The sequence below is a fragment of the Macrosteles quadrilineatus genome, unplaced genomic scaffold (assembly GCF_028750875.1).
Source record: "Macrosteles quadrilineatus isolate MER2022 unplaced genomic scaffold, UCM_ALF_1.0 Scaffold_1__1_contigs__length_201487025, whole genome shotgun sequence".
Lineage (NCBI taxonomy): Eukaryota > Metazoa > Arthropoda > Insecta > Hemiptera > Cicadellidae > Macrosteles > Macrosteles quadrilineatus.
This window is the reverse complement of record NW_026542594.1, coordinates 184,578,973-184,592,814: the sequence shown is the minus strand read 5'-3', so window position 1 is coordinate 184,592,814 and position 13,842 is coordinate 184,578,973. Positions and strand designations below refer to the sequence as shown.

General features: G+C 31.8%; 1 protein-coding gene across 6 annotated transcripts in view; it reads right to left on the bottom strand.

The window, feature by feature from the left end:
* Positions 1-13,842, bottom strand: part of LOC128991540 (tRNA-dihydrouridine(16/17) synthase [NAD(P)(+)]-like) — a 123,621-nt gene that overhangs the window by 30,492 nt on the left and 79,287 nt on the right. The window contains exon 2 of one of the 6 annotated variants that reach the window (XR_008490665.1): positions 12,157-12,180. The exons of the other annotated variants lie outside the window; for them this stretch is intronic. The gene's annotated coding sequence lies outside the window, so the exon portion shown is untranslated. Of the gene's footprint in view, positions 1-12,156; positions 12,181-13,842 lie in introns of those variants that run through there. 6 annotated transcript variants of the gene reach the window in all.

Sequence of the window (13,842 nt, the reverse complement as noted above, 5' to 3'; positions counted from 1 at the left end):
TTGGGCAATTATTGTAGATATTTGTGTATATATATATACGAATTTTGAAGCGGCTAGTCTAATTTATGGATTATATGTATTTTTCTGAAGGCCAGGGGTCGAGCCCAAACAATCAAGAATGGCAATTTATGTGGTAAAAATGTGTTCCTATGGTACGGAGCTCACCTTAAGCTACTAAAAACAAAAAAGTGATATGTTTTTTTCATGTAAGAAGATCCTTTACGACAATAGAAAATTCCTCCATTAAAATTAGTACGATGGTTCATTATTTTAAAATACACAATTCATAAAATCTTAAATTTGTAAGGGAGGAGTTTTCATGTTTGCTTTTAATAAACTTTACACTATTCAAAAAGAGAGTTTCAAAAATCATTTTCGGGAGAATATAAATATTTGCTTTTAATAAATCTTATCACAATTCAAACAAAAGTTTCACAAATCTGTTTTGCCACCTCTTTGCGTGCAGCTTGTCTTATCTCCACTGATATTCAATGTTCCAACACAAAGTTTGTCTTTTGCTAAGTTTTGTCTCTTCCCCAACTTACATAGAGATACGAAGTTTATTGGTCCTGTAGATAGGGAAACAATTTCCAGCGCAGAATTGTCGCAGTATTTGGTACAGCGTTTCATTTAATGGCATAACTGTCTTAACATATTTGTTAGAGTTAAAAAAAAAATATAGCAGACTAGCAGAGTACCCGTCCTTCGTACGGGGTTGGCATATAAGTTTAAAATGCTTATTGCAGTTATACTCAAGCTTTGCGTTTGCAATGGGGGAGGACAAAGTTTCAGAAAATTGTCTTCTTAAAATTGACGGTATACTATGGTATTACACATCTGCTATAGCCATAATGTTCTACCACTTTATCTAAGCAATAAAGAAACATAAATTATTAAAAATTCGCAAAAAATCACTAACTATTCGTTACATTAAAAACATAAGACATAACTGTAAACAATCCTCCTTTGACAGTTCTCATTGCGTATCACAGTTTTTTGTTGCTGCTTAGTTCAAATTAGCTGTTTACATAAATGCAAAAAAATATAGTGCTGCACCCTGTTGGTAAAGCTTATAATTTTTTAATGCTTTTGTACATCATAGAACCAACTTTTTTTGTTGAAACAGCAGCTGACTAAATTCTTCAATTCCCTTTAAATGTGAATACTCATAAGGTTAACATGGGGAACTACAGAGCCAGTGGCGCGGAGCCCGAAAGGTTTTTGAGATAAGAATATGCCTATATGTTAATCGGGAATGTGGGATATTATCGTGCCAAATTTCAGCCAAATCCGTCCAGTGGTTTATGCGTGATTGAACTTCAAACAAACAAACAAACACACAAGCTTTCACATTTATAATATTAGTAAGATAAAAATTGTTATGTAGAAAGATTACGCATATGGGATACATGATATAGTAAACAACCTATTAGCAAATAAGTAACACTGTAAAAAATCGTTGGCGATCGGAAGAATTTGAGTTCAACAAGTCTGGGAATGAAGTGCTCTGTAAAATACATTCTGTACATTCTGTTTACAAGTCTTGTTATAGTATATTTCATCACTAGGGCTTAAAGTGACTCTTGTGGACCCGAGGTCAAGTTTTACGATCGAGGCGAAGCCGAGGTGGGAAAATGAGCGAGGGTTAAAAAGTCACTTTTTGCCCGTGTGGTGAACTATATTTTTCGTCATATTACATCATTAATTAACAAACGAAGCTAGAAAACGAAATAGTTGTTATATATAGATAACCTCTCAAAACGACTTCCAGCTTGTTTTCAATTCTGCTAATGCGAATAAGCAGATGTTTAGTAAGTGATTCAATCATTTCGTCTATTACGATTGTGTTACAGTGCATTACCATCGATAGGTCGAGCAATCGACAACAATAGGTTTTTACCTAATAAATCGACCTTACTCCCTAGAGACTAAAAATGATTTTTACTCTCTAGAGAGTAAAAGTGCTACTTCAGATCCGCAACGCATGCATTAAAAACGGCTGTTTTTGCTTCAGTATGTCGAAAATCTGTTTTCGCTACACTACTGTTAAATGACCTGTTTTCGTTGATTACCTGCAAACATTACACTGTTTACTACGGCAAAAGAATGTTTACTATGCGAAAGTAATATTAACTATCTTTTGCCGACATTAACAAACAAACATTTGTTATTGCTTCAATTTCCAAAAACCAAAACTGTACAAACATAGCAAATATTAAATTTAAATTGAAGGCATAACCTAAAAATGCTACGGTTTTGTAATGTTCCTAACTGTAATAAAGAAATACCCAATGTCTGTTTTAATTAAGCAAATTATTAGTCTTTTTAGTGAAAAGCTTTCACTAATTACAAAAACACTTACAAAGATACAAGAAGTTCCCGAGCTATAATAACGGGATTTTTTAAATGAAAATTGCAAAACGTATGAAAAGTTTGTCTGAGCTTAATACATGTTTCAATGAATGAAATAATTTATAAACATGCAACCCCTTATAAGGCGCTTTCCGAAAATGATGATTCACATCAAACTCCTCTTCCCCCAAATTACGTAAATTTGTATTCAGTGCATCAGCAGAGGAATAAATTTGAATAAGCCGAGTATTCAAATATTCAACTACATATTTCCATTGACCATACTTTCCATTTCCATATTTTCAGAAAAGAGGTTCTACATATACATTGATTTTTGAAGTTAAACATTTATTCATCGGTAACTGTTTTGATTTGTTGTTAGTTATTTAAAATTCTAAACCAGGCAAATTATAAATTTGAAGCATCAATTTTACCTTGTTTAATTTACCATCGAAACAATTATTATGGTGAACAACAAAAATAAAATACTAAAGGTATGTGTAAACACATTAGTCCTGTTAGAAACTGAAAATATATAATTCAATAATTTATCTAAGAAGAGTTTAAATATTTACGAAAATTTTACATGGTAAATACACTTTTTTAGGCAAGTGGATAAATACTCCTCCATTAAGAAATGGATACTAAGAAATGTTTATAGTATATATATATATATTTTTTTTTTACTTATTCAAAAAACGTCATGTAGATTCACTAGGCACTATTTCGAAAATTTAAATATATTTTGAATCATCTTTTAAAGTTTTAAATTTTAAGACTGCTTTTCAAAAAAAGTAATGTAGCAAACATAATGAAATCAATTAAATGTAAAAAAAATGATTAATAAGATAATGCATTACTACCTAACGTAATTTTTGTATAACAATTCCTGTAGTATTACGAAAAATGCTGGATGAAATCAAAGTTTTATATATTTAACCAATTGTTTAAATAAGACTGATTAATCCGCATAATAGATAATGAATACTTCTGACCCATTTATTAGTAAATTGGTTTTAGCATACAGAGTTTGCCAATTTTTGGCATTTGCAAACGAAATGGATTTCCATATCACAGAGTTGAAATCAAACACCAAAGAGCTTTCAACAAAAACTAAAGTGCAGGGGGAGGGGGAGGGGGTAATACCGCAAAGCAGGAAATGAAATATGAATGTTTGTGGCCAACCAGAGCTACTGCAGATCTGAGCTCTGGGGAAAAATATTTGAGGGGGAGGGGGTTACCTGTGGGGGGAAATTTGTAACAATTCAAGCAGATAATAAAAAATTTGAATCATCAATACAAATCATTAATCATCATTTATATTAGCTTAGTTTCCAAATTAATGGTTTAGGTTCACAGACTTAATAATGATTAAAGTATTTATGTTTATTGAAAAAGACAATCTGATTCCAATTATAAAATTTAGTGTGTCATATTTAATTAGAGAAATTTATAGAAATCGTAATTATATTGATATATAGCGCTTATTATAATTTGTTTTAAATTTACAAAACTTTTATCAATATAAGTAACTAAGGTAGGAAGTAGTTTTTAAATAGCATTACAGTGAATTGGCGTAATTTAAGGTAACTTTAGTGAGGCAATAATAATCATGTTCGGAAAACATCACAAAATTGGAAGTACAGAAAAGGGAACTAAATGTTCTTTAACCTCTTATTATTAGTATTATATTAGTTTCGGATTGTGGCTAGTAATACAATTTTATCCAAACTATTCATATAGGGTGAAGTTTAAAGTAGGCCAACTATCACACTGTAAAACTAAGATGTATTAAAATTGGTAGTGGAACCTCGATAACAAAACACCCTTGATGACAAGTGACATTTTTAAATCCCCTAGAATTTATTTTACCCCTAACCAAATGTTATTGCAAACCTCGATAAGAAGACAACCTTGATAACTATCTTATTTTATAATCCCAAAGAGAGTCTTGTTATCAAGGTTCTACTGTATTTTTAAAGTTATCCTTAATTTATTACGTGAATTTAAATAAATGTTAATCACATGTATATTTACTTAAAAAGGTTTTTTTTTGTTTTACTTATAAAAAATTAATATTACTATGGCTTAATATTAAATTTTAAAAAAATGTTAAATAAGTAGAATAATGCATTATATTTAGTGTATAATGCATTTTGAAAGAAATAAAAGTCAATTTACTCTGATTATGTGTATATTGGTTACATCATAATAAAAAAATTAATTAATTAAAAAAACAAAAATTTTATAAAAAAATACAAAAAATAATTACTGCCTAGAACATTTAAGAAGTTGAAAATAAATTTAAAAAAATATATTTATCAACATTTTAAAAGAAAAAATGCTTGCAAAATTAGATGGGATAGTAACCATCTATTCATCTTATACAGTATAAACAACTCATTTTTTGTTTGATTATTAAAATATTTTAATAATGAAATCCCGAAAGAATTTTTAGGAAATCAATTATAATCTGTATGATCTATATAATCATTCCCCTGGCCCTGTCTACCTGGCGAATGGCCAATTGTTTAAGGCTCAAGGTAGACGAAGGGTCAGGATACAGGTTCCATCATACAGACTATAGACCTAAGTCCAATATGACACTACTGTAATTACAGTTTCGTGATAATCCCAGGCATTCTGACATGAGATTCAAGGGAACACTGAAGGGACTTAACCAACCCCTCTGACAGGATTCAATTTACCCTGCTTTAACAGGGGGTGTTAAAGTCAACTAGGTTTTGAACTATCTTGAGCACCCTGTAGGTAAAAGTGATTTTACACACAGTGTGTATGGAAAGTACCTAAAATTACGCATAGAAACACTTGAAATACTTACACTTATAATGTAATAACAATAGGGTAAATATATATGAAAGATGGTAGTAGTTCAATATGTGCATAATAATTGTTTCACTGAGTAAATTTTTAACTTAGTAACCATGTAGGACACAAATTGGCCATTTTTATCACTTTGTAAAATTTACACTTTTTGTGGTTTATAACCGTAGTTAAAGTTTTTTTATGAGAAAGATTTGGTCAAATGTATAAACTGGTTTATAAAATAAATGTTTGAGAGAAGAAATTATTTTACAGAAGGTCACTTTTGTTTAAAAGTCAATAAAATATTTAATATTCCTTCAAATGTAATTTAATGTCCTTAAGATGTTCTCAAAATGTTCTCAATGGTTGCAGAGTAGGCCAAATGGTTTGATTTTAAGTTGCATACTATATAAAAACCTTATGACGTACATAAATTTTACAAAATGTATAGATAAAATTAATGTTATTTAAACAACAACATATATTTAAATTTTGAAAACTGAAAAAAGACTAAAAGTATACATTGTAAATAATAAAGCATGACAAAGGTAGGGTACCTTTAGAAGTAATATGGTTAAATTATATTTTCTATGCGAAAAATTGAGTGTAATATCAGCCAGCTATACAAATTTGAACATACTTACAACTTACTTAATTTGGTCTGGGTCGAATTAAAAAATAAACATTTAAAACCCCTCTGTTTATGTGCGTTTTTAACAATTATATCACTTTAAAACCAACCAAAGTCACAATATCGGTTCTAACAGCGTTATTCTATTATGATTCCCTGATAAAACGATGAACGGGAAACGCAAATAATCGTTCAACCAAAACTGTAAACCACATAAATCACGAATTTCCATTGCAAATTCCGAGCTAATAATTCTTGTGGAACATTGCATTTGAACAATTCCATGTTTGTTGCCTGTATAATTTTTCGTATACCTTATTTTTACTAAAATGCAATAAATATGTTGTACTCTAATTATTGGTAATGTGTATATAAAACGCTAATCGTTATTTGTGATTGGATTTCCCAAATTCTTCTTTCACAATTTATTTTCCCAATAATACTTGAGGTGACTATTAATTTCTATGTATTGTAAATCTAAATGTCTCATTTTCTCAAAAATCATGACAGTCATAATTTATTTTTCTGCATGTACAGAATGCTTTTTAATAGTATGCTACACAGTGATATTAAAAAAAACTTTTATAAATAATTTAACTTTCATTTAAAAAAACTAATTTTTTCTGCACAAACTTTGCATTTAAAATAATTGTTTGAATAGCTTATATTGGGAAGTTTATCAAAATCTCCTGTTCCTGTACTGTACCATATTTTTTGTCCTAGGACACTTGTCACGAGCCTGGGATTGTTTTTCACATTACTTCAGGCTAGACCTAGGGGTTGCGGCATTATCACTTAGATAAAATCCATTGGTGATTTGGCGGGATTTGAACTCGGGATCTCTTGGACCGAAGTCCTGCGCTCTAACCACTAGATCTGCTCGCTCCCCCTGTATCATACTAGGTAATAATAAAACACCATTAAAATCTCAAATATAACTTTTCATTACTAAAAGTGACATGAAAGTAAAAAAAAAAACTTTAACTTCCGGGAAAATCAATAAATGGCATCGTAAAATGAACCCTGGCTGGCTGCGAAAGAGCCTAAAACGCTGTGTAAGTTCTTCAATGTTTTTTTCGTTTACTGTTCAGTATACTAATACTATAAAAAGTTATAATTTTAAAAGGGGATATTCCACTCTGAAACATAACCTTTTGAGAAGCAAATTGAAAAGTCAAAGCAATAGAGTTTTTTTTGGAATCTTCCATGTTCAATTCTTGAGTTGATAGTAACTACACTTTTCAACGCAGAGTAAGACGATTTACACACAATCGTTGTATTTACACATTGAAATGCAAATGATTCAAGGAAGTGTCGCAGCCAAGGCTGTTACATAAAGCGATAAGCTCACTGAACAGACAACACTTAACGACGCTCAACGATAAGCGCTTTATGAAGACATTCAACGACACTCAACCACTTAAGTGATAAAACCACTTTGTGTATCGTGTATCTAATACAGATTTGCTATTTTCAACCAAATGAAGGAGTTTTTGGATTTTTTACCAAGATTGATTTGACTAGCCTGTGCTATTAGTCACAAAAACATACAAGGAAATGAAGATACATCTAAAAACACTTAAAACTATATTTACATTTATAATGTTTACTCCTCAGATTGTAATTACAGTAGATAGGGGTGATCGATTTCGTTTGGACACTTCAATCATCATCAGATCCGTTAGGCGTATGACTGGATTGATGATGATTGGAGGCTGGATTGGAGTGTCCAATCGCAATCGATCACCTCTTACCATCTTTTATGTGTACTTACCATATTTGGGTTAATAGTATTAGTGTGAATATATGTTTAAAGGGTTATCAGACTATTTTTATGTAAAAAATTAATTTAAATTTAATAACACGTACAAAGCTTATCAAGAAGTTGTTGAAAATTATGGAGAACTGCTTATGTACTTATTGCAGATATGTTTTGTCATTATGTAGAACCGTTGACTATACAGGGTGAACTAGACCACCCTGCATATACTTTAACGGGATATACAGCCGCATGTATAACTCACTGATCAGGTATACACATGTTTACCCACTTCTAGAATAGCTAGGAAATGTTTTGTGGAGGTCCGTCTCGGTCCCAAACCACCCAGAAAATCCCAAAAATTACATTTTCAAATTACAACCCCTTCCCCCAAAATCCCTTAAATCCTTTTTTTACACGATTTTCCGAAAATCGCACTTCTTCGCCTTCAAAAAACGCCCTTCCTCTAAAATTTGTAAAATGTCATGGATTTTCTAGGTGTTTTAATTTTTAAAATTACTTTTCGGACATATATTTGTATTTTTAATGATCCCAGCATTGAAAGAAAAGTGCCTAAGTTTGAATTTAATGGCGGATTTTCAATAAAAAAGGTAATTTTTAACGCTTGTTGGGCCAAACCGTTGTACACGCGTGGTCTGATTCACCCTGTATACCATAATTTATGGTATCTAGTCAATGGTACAATCGAACTAACTTGCTCAGCAAGGAAGAAAAAAAAATTTAAAACAGGTATTTTAAGTACACCATGTAGTCGGTAGTCTGTAATATAAACCAAAGCTAATATACACATTTCCCAATGAAATTGTGAGAAGTGAATGAATTGATCAGTTCATAGTTTATATTTTCTATGACGAGTTCAGTAGTACAAGGAAATTACTATAAATCAGGGATTTCTGAATCAATACGCTACACAATTGTATTACTTCGACTCAATAAGATATTGGAATAAAATACTCTTACATCGCACATATAAAATAATAACCATACTAAACATGTCATGACCTGAATAAACACCTACAATTCACCCACATAACATGGCCACATTGTTTTTAAAATGCTACATTAAATGGAGGGGAATTAAAAATTCCATTAGAGGAATGGGATGAAAATTAAATGCATGTTGACGTGAGGGGGGAGGGGGAGGGGGAAGCAACGATTTTGGTTATTCATTCAAATGAATAAACCATTGCATTAGTCACACGCTGTAGTGATTGATTAGAAAACCAACTCACGTTCTATTTATCTGTTAAGCTGTCGTGGATATGGACTATAGACATATTTATACGTTTAGACACGTGCGTAATATTTTGGATGTTAGTGAATGGAGTTTATCCAACATAATAAGTAGAAATTACTAACAATCAAACTAAGAAAACGGTGTTATATTTAGTGTTTAGTGAGGCTGCGCACACTAACAGAGCTGAGTTAGGCTTTCCTTTTGGTTTTTTTTATAACAAATGAATCCAATTACGCTATCAAATACTGAAATTGAGTAGAAAAGAGTACTGTAGAGTTGTTTATTTTTCCGTCTATTAATCTATCCATCCCATTTATTTTCATACAAAAAAGACTTGCAGATTACAAATTATTTCCTGCATAGCAAGACTTGAAACTATTTTATTTTAAAAGAATTAACCACTAGAAAACGTTTTTTTTTTTTTTTAAGGATGGCCCGAGATGACAAGGCCTATTTTAATATTCTGTACTACTGTATAGTGTATAGTTCAATGGTATACTCATACACATGTCATTATTTAAACACACAGTGTTGCAAACCACACAATAAATTGTTTATTATTGGTAATGTATCATTAAAATGTTCCAGGATGAGTACAAAATGTGCGTGATTTAAATAACGGCCATCTTTTGATTTTTTAAAACTGTATTTTTAACAACTTTTCATCATTGTTTGACTTTTTAGGTACTGTATTTCTTTTTTGGTCAAAATGTTAAACAGAAACGATTGCACCCTTAAACGTTTCATTTGGGACTTGGAATTTATTGAGAATATTTGCATAATTTGCATAACGCTAAAATACGACCAAAGACAAAAAGAATTAAATATAGACCGTCAGCTGTGCTGCGGTTACCATGGGTTCTGGCGCACACCACTGGGAGCGCCATGTAGTTACGGCGTACACGCTACGTATCTAAACAACGCTCCCAGCGGTGTGTGCCAGAACCTATTGTAACCATGGTAACCGCGTACGACTAACCAAACTAAGAACAACTATGCTAACACACTATAAACTATATAGGTGAAATCTTACTAAAATGTGGCTATTGTCATATTGATGTTCAAAGGTTTAAATTTTTTGATCGTCGACCTTATTCAACTTCAAAAGTAAAGTTTATATTGATTGCTTACTACAAACAAGACAATTATTTTAACCTAACACAATTATTAGACATCTGAAATCCAATAATTATACAAACACATAATCAACTTGATGCTCCAGATGTGAACCATGTTTAACCAAGGCTTTACTTGTATAATGATGCTCTTTACGTAAAGGGCATTAACTGCCATTATCCATTGTAACAGTTTAAGCCCCCTATTACAGAGAGTTGGCGGCTTACGCTGAAATATTCTGTACAAACATTATTATATTTTTTGCACAATTGCTTCCAAAGAAAGCATTATGTAACACGATGCCTAATAGTTTTTACCCTGATTTTAATTAGGCTAGTTTATGCAAAAAAAATTATATTGAACTACGTTGGTTGTTTTAAGTTTTGTTAATATTAATTCAATGTTGTACAGGGTGTCCACAAAAAATTTTTAATTAATTCCCATGACTTTCCATGACTATCCATGACCATTTACCATTGATTTCCATGACTCACAAACTTTACTCGAAAATTATAATATAACATACACACGTGAATAATACTGTCTAGACATGTTATTTTGCAGAAAATACTGAAATATGTAATAACAGATAACAATAGAGTACGATAGGTACAACAATGAACTGTAAAACAAACTCAAAACTCATCAAATAATACAACTGTAATGAATTGAATTGTCGAACAGTCGTGAAAAATCCTGAAAAATGCTACAACAGTCGGGGTTACGGCCGACTAGAGCATTGAATGGTCCCTTCAAATCCATCCATCATTGGGGTTTTCCATGATTTTCCATGACTTCTTGCCTATTTCCATGACTTTCAATTACAAAAATGTTTTCCATGACTTTCCATGACTATCCCTGACTTTCCAGAATGTGGACACCCTGTATGTATAGTGTTATATTATATGTTATATGTGTTATAGTGTTATTATATGTGTTATATTATATGTGTAGTTTTGTATTGTATGGAAGTATTTTTTCCTCTGTTTTCGAATCCTGTTGGCAACAATGGCTTTACAATTTTTGTTCTAAACTTGATCTTTAAACAGGTTTCCCATATAGGGAATAAGCTATTACCGCAGTTCTCATGGTTCACCAAAACATAAACCAATGTCCATAGTTTTAACATTTAAAATATTTGCAAATAACAATTTGCTTGACTTCCTCACATTAAATAGTTTAGACAAAGATATTATTTAATCTTTAAATTAGTTCCAAAAGTATCAAGAGAGCAAAGTTACTACGAAACTTGAAGGGATGAAATATAAATGTAACTGTGGCAAATGCAGGTCGATGCAGGTTTATCCATTACATTCTGGAACTGCAAGAGTTTCTCAGCAATATTCTTGCAGATTGCCAATGCAGGCTCGTTCATAGAGCCGCACTTCTACGATAGCTTTAGTTTAACACATTTAGTAAATACATTTCAATACGAGTAAAGGTGTTCTTTTGAATCTGAATATATAAAAGGCAAAACCCTCACTGACTGACTCACTCACTCACTCACTCATCACTAATTCTTCCACTTCCCATTTACCTAGGAGGCTGAAATTCGGTATACCGATTCTTTGAGCATTAAATAGGAAAACTAAATAGTTTTTATTCTGATCTGGCTTTCGGGCTCCGCCCCAGTGGCTCTGGAGTTTCCCATGTTAACCTTATGATTTTTCATATTCAAAAGAAATTAATTAATCTTAACAGCTGTTTCAATTAAAAAAGTTGGTTCTGTTATTCCTTAGACTGAATTATTAAATGATTAGACGTTGTGCTCTTATTATGAGTCAGGAATAGGGTTTAATATATAAATTGGCGTAGACTGTATAGTTTAAGTAGGTTAGTGGATATTTAATCGATTATTGTTCATTAAAAACCAGTTAAGGAGTTGGTTATGTATCGTTTTAGGTTATAGTATTGGTTATTAATGAATTAAATGGTTGTTAATTTGTTTGTAATTGGATTTGTTTAAGAAATTATAGGTTATTGTACACAAAAATGTTATTTAAAAGTAATTTGGTTGTTGTTTACTTGACACTTTGGTGTTAATTGTTGAATATGTAAGAAGTAGTTCATGATTGCATTAGTTGTTAGTATCTTATGGATATATTGTTTATATTTAGTTTAAAGTAAAACACATTATAGGATGGAAAATAGGCTTTTTTAGATACATATCAATGTTTACTGTAGATCAATCTTACCCTCTGTATTGTTTCTGTTCGAATCGTCTCTTTCGTTACTAACCTGAAAAAATACCATGGGTTAAATGACACTTTGCCACAATATAAACTTTTATGTAATAGGCTACTAAGACCAAAATACCTCCAGCAAAAGATATCTCTGTTTTAAAGTTCTAGTCTAGCAATTTTATCAATCTTAACTGGAACAATTTGGAAAAAGGTATACAATGAGTATTCCATCATAAGTCAAACAAATTTCGTACGGAAAAAGAACATGCAACTGAGTATAAAAATAGAATAAGTAGGTTGAGAAGGGATATGAGAAAATGATAATGTGGTTATAAAAAGACTGTAAGCCTTCTTATCACCGGCTGCCTTGATTTATGTCATCGTATACGTCATCACCAGTTACGACGTTGTAATACGACGGAAAATATCAAAATTTAGTCCATATCAAATCTGTATTAACGTATGAGAATTTAGTAAACAAATATTTCAACGTATTAAAATAAAATCTATACTATTATAAAATTGATGTGTTGTCTGTCTATATGTTCGGCTGTCACAACTAAAATACCATACCGGTACAGCCAAAATTAAGCAAAAAGATGGTCCACATATCTAGGAATGTCTAATGAATATTCACTTCCCTGAGTTCCTCTCGGATTCCCCTTGGATGTCCAAAGTGTTGAAGTGAGGATTTCAAAAGTAAATATTTATTGGTCTCTATGGAAGCATGAGAAAATTCACAATGTTTACCTTTGCGTTGACATTTCAATATAAACAAGGTTAGCTTAAACTGGCAAATGCTTATTTCACAATTTCATACTGCAAATCCAAACAAATTAAATAAAATATTTTACACAACTACGTGGTAGGTTTATTTATTCTAAAACTGTGTCATTGATTATGGAAATAAAAAAGATTCTATAACCGTTGCTGTATCAACCCTGGTTCTGCTTTCAATTTAAAAGTATCTAAAGTTATGAAAGTATGATATATTTTTATGTAAACACTAGCTGACCCGGCGAACTTCGTATCGCCTAAGTTATAGGTTTCCCCTAAGACAGACCGATGGAAAGAAAGTACCGTTACGTTTAATTTTCAAGATGATCTCGTTCGCATCGCTCAATCACGTCCTGGTTGAAGTTCGTTCGCTACGCTCACTCACCTTTGGGTTGGAGCTCGTTCGCTACGCTCACTCACCTTTAGGTTGGAGCTCGTTCGCTACGCTAACTCGCCTCCAGGTTGAAGTTCGTTCGCTACGCTCACTCACCTTTTGGTTGCAAATTAGCTGTTGTCATAAATGTAAAAGAAATAATAGTGCCGCAACCTGTTGGTAATCCTTGTAACTTTAATGCTATTGAACATCATAGAACAGAACCAACTTGTTTATTTGAAACAGCTGTTAAGATTCATTAATTCCATTTCTCATAAGGTTAACATGGGAAACTCCAGAGCCACTGGGGCGGAGCCCTTTTAAGAATTTCGAAACGGGAAATAGTTTACGACCGATTCGTATACCTACAGAATTTACACACCAAATTTCATAACGATCGGTGAAGTCGTTCCGGAGGAGTTTGCAGACAAACACTGTGACACGAGAATTTTATATATTGATTAGGTCAATTACAATGTAGGTGACACTTTTTTGTTTAAATTTGGTAGCTTTTTGCTTATAAATTTGAACTACAGTACTAACATTTGTTTGGATTTGGCGGTATAG